This window comes from Elephantulus edwardii, unplaced genomic scaffold (genome assembly GCF_000299155.1).
Source record: "Elephantulus edwardii isolate Elephantulus edwardi_28Jun2011 unplaced genomic scaffold, EleEdw1.0 scaffold00023, whole genome shotgun sequence".
Lineage (NCBI taxonomy): Eukaryota > Metazoa > Chordata > Mammalia > Macroscelidea > Macroscelididae > Elephantulus > Elephantulus edwardii.
In genome coordinates this window covers 14,470,117-14,473,773 of record NW_006399773.1, presented here as the reverse complement: position 1 = coordinate 14,473,773, position 3,657 = coordinate 14,470,117, and positions in this window count along the sequence as shown.

Below are 3,657 nucleotides of genomic sequence, written 5' to 3'. Positions count from 1 at the left end.
AGCTGTTGTGTGTTTTTGTTGTGTGGGTTTTTTCAATTCAAGACATGCATCATAGACCATCCCAGAAGTTTAAAATCAAATATAGAGATTAAGCTGGGTGAAACGTTAATCATGTAAAGCAAAACTGAAGGATTTAAGTTTCACCCAGCAGCATGCACCATATGCATGTTAAATATGGCAAGACAAAATTCCATCCAGCTAATTGAAAAATAGATATGGAATAAATGTAACATTAAGGAACATATAATTACAGTGATGTCCCCAAATGCTTGATTTACTTAATGAGAAGCTGTTTAGCAGAATGAACTCTTATAATGGAGTGAATATTACTAGAGATGAGCTTCATATCATCATTTTCATTTTATATCTCTCAACTATCAAATCATCCTTGTGAAAACAAATAAACTGGCAAACAAATAAGTAAGCAATGGCAGGATTAATCTGAATCAACTATTCTACAGTTTTAAGAAGAATTTATTTAACTTTGAAGAAATAATTATGATCTTAATATAACAATTTAAATATTATTAAATGTCATATAGCTAGTTTGTTAAGTCTGTAAATTTCATGGGGAAATTTTTCTCCTACAGAGATGTTGGTGGATTCAATATTTCTTCATTTAGGTTGGCAGTGCAACTCTTCACCCACTGAACCCCCTGAGCCTGTCCCAAATGTCAAAGCACAACTAAATGGTACAGGAAAAAATAGAGCTACTTTCTGAACTGTTATCCTTCAAAAGTAAGTACACTTACACAATGAAAATGTCATTGTATAATAACAATTACACTCATATTAATTGTTACTTTTTTAGGACAAAGCAATGAAAGTGAGGACTCCTTTACCTTGGCTGGTTAGGCTGGCATGAGTCACTTTCCTTCGAGTGACAATTAACAATTCAGAATTATTTTTCCAACTTGATTATATTTAGTTACTAAATAATGGAAGATAATTCAGAAATTTTGTCTTAATCAGTAATTGTACTTTATTTCAACTTCACTGAACATGATCTTTTCTTATGTTGATATCGTTAGGTGTCACTGAGTCAAGTATGACTCATAGCAACCCTATGAACAAAAGATCTGAAGCCTGTTCTATAATGTGCCATCTTCACACTTCCTGACACACAAGAGACCACAGCAGCAGTCACCTTGTCAATCCATCTTGTTGAGGGTCTTCCTCTCCTTCCCTTTCCCTCCACTCTTCCCATCACCATGTCCTTCTCAATCTGTTGACCAGTTGCTGTATATTTATTTTCAAGTTTTTAAATAAGAAAATAGAGAATAGGTTTTCTATCTATGGCACAGAATAGGGCAAGATTCTGAGCAGTTGTTCACAAAGTTACTATGAGTTATAGTCAACTCAAAGACACCTAACAACAGCAAAAACAAGCCAACTCTTCACCACATTACATTATGTAAGAAAATTCAAGCCACTCTGTAGATGCAGGTAAGGTCTGTTACCAGTTGACTTTGAGATAATCAGCAAGGAGAAGTTTGGCCTAAACAGGGAGATATTTAAGATGATCTAGAGATACAAGTGAAGAAAGAGTAAGCACTCACATACTGGCTTTGAAACAAATAAAAAAAATGTCATAGGGTATAGTCTTGTGGTTACCCTAAACAGAGATACAAGGACTTTGAATTTAGGCTTTGAATTTAGATACACAATCTGTGAAATGATAATGGGCTGATATTTTGAACAAACTAACAGTCTGAGGCATAGTGCAAAAAGTTAATGTTATTGTACATGAAAGATAACCATACAACTCTTTTCCATTGTTGTTGTTGTTATGTACTGTCAAGTCGCCTACGACTCATAGTGACCCTATAAAAAACGCCTCTGATTCCTGCTCTATCCTGAGCCAAACTTAATGTCTCTGACACAACAACCCCAGTTACCCCAGGAACTGAATCAACTCATCTTGTCGAGGGTCTTCTCCTCCTGTGCTGTCCCTCCACCCACCCCACCCAAGTTCCTCTCCAAGGACTGGTCCCTTCTTGTATGTCAAGGTATGACAGACAAAGCTTCAGAATCCTTGCCTCCAAGAAGCAGCCTGGTTTCACCCTCTCCAGTATGAACCTGGTTATTCTCTTAGCAGTCCATGGTATATTCAATACTTTTCCCCAACACCACAGCTCAAAGGCATCAGTTTTCCTTCTGTCTCCTTCTATCATTCCAAGTCATTGTACAGCTTTCAGATTCATAGCAAGTAATTGCAAAGACATGGCCTGAATCAGGTGAACCTTAATCTCCAGTCTGACATCTTTGCTCCACAGTACTTGGGAGATGTCCTTGACAGCAAACTTTTCCAATGCAATTAATATTTTTTATTCCCTGGCTGCTGGTAACAAGAGTGTTGCTTGTTGAGCCAACAGATGAAAACTGTTAATAATCTCAATCTCTTAACCTTCTATCATGATGCTGCTTTTCAGCCCAGTGGTGAGAATCTTTGTTTTCTTGATGTTGAGCTTCAACCCATATTGAAGGCTGCAGTCCTTGACCTTCTGCAGCAAGTGCTCCAGGTTCTTCTCAGTTTCAGTATTACTGCAGGTTGTTGATGACTTTTCTTCCAATCCCAATGCCACATTCTTCCTTATAGAGCCCAGCCTCCTAGATGATCTGTTCCACATATAGATTGGAAAGGTGTGGAGATAGGACACATCCTTTGAGTACACTCTTTCTGATTTTAAAATCTTTTCCATTAAAAACAGTATATTAGTAAAATTGAATTCAATAGGACATATTATTCATATTTCAGAAACTTCAATAACATTGTACCCTGGTTTCTAAAATTGTAAATACCCATTTTAGAAATGATGAAACAGAAGTTGAAATTTTTAAACATAGATTCTTCCTGAAACACTAAACTTTGGTTCATTGATACTTTTTATTAAATGTAAGGGTCAAAAATCCTGACTATCACTAGACCTACTGTTGGTTTTGTTTTCTGGTTGTGCTATTTGTTTTGATTTTGAATTTTCATTGTTCCTTGATATGTATACATTTACTCAAGCTATCTTCCAGGGTGTGTTAAAATGTATAAATACAAGGCAAAATGTTATTTTTCAGATATATTGTAAAACTTGAAAGAGAGAGAAGTAAATTCTAGTTTCAGGAACAAAATGAAAAGATTTGACCATTCATATATTTGTGAGTCACTTTTAACAAAGTTCATATAAATTTGATTGAGTAAGTGTAATTAGCAATTTAAAATTAATGGAAAGAAATTTAATATGTAAAAACCTGCTTAATGAAGTGATTCTTTACTAATAAATTGAGGAGTTAACGGTATTGTATGTCCACATTATAATTCTTATCATCCTCACTTACCTCAGGGCTGTATATATCAACATATTCTAATACAATATATAAATAGATTAAAAATTGAAGAAATAATGTCAAATATCCTATCACTGTGGGCCAAGTAATTAAGATGGACATATGTTTAATGTAGTACTTTAGGAGAAAAAACAAGTTTCTATTTTAGTGACTTACTGTGTTTTCAGGTCTGAAGTGCAGCCTTATTTATCTGAGGAACCAAGAGAGGAAGCTAGAAGGTGAGGTGAGTGGTTGATACAGTGAAGGCTTCGTATTTCAGGCACTCATTATATCAGAATAAATCTTTCCTTTCTTCTTCAATAAGACTTTTTTTTTTAA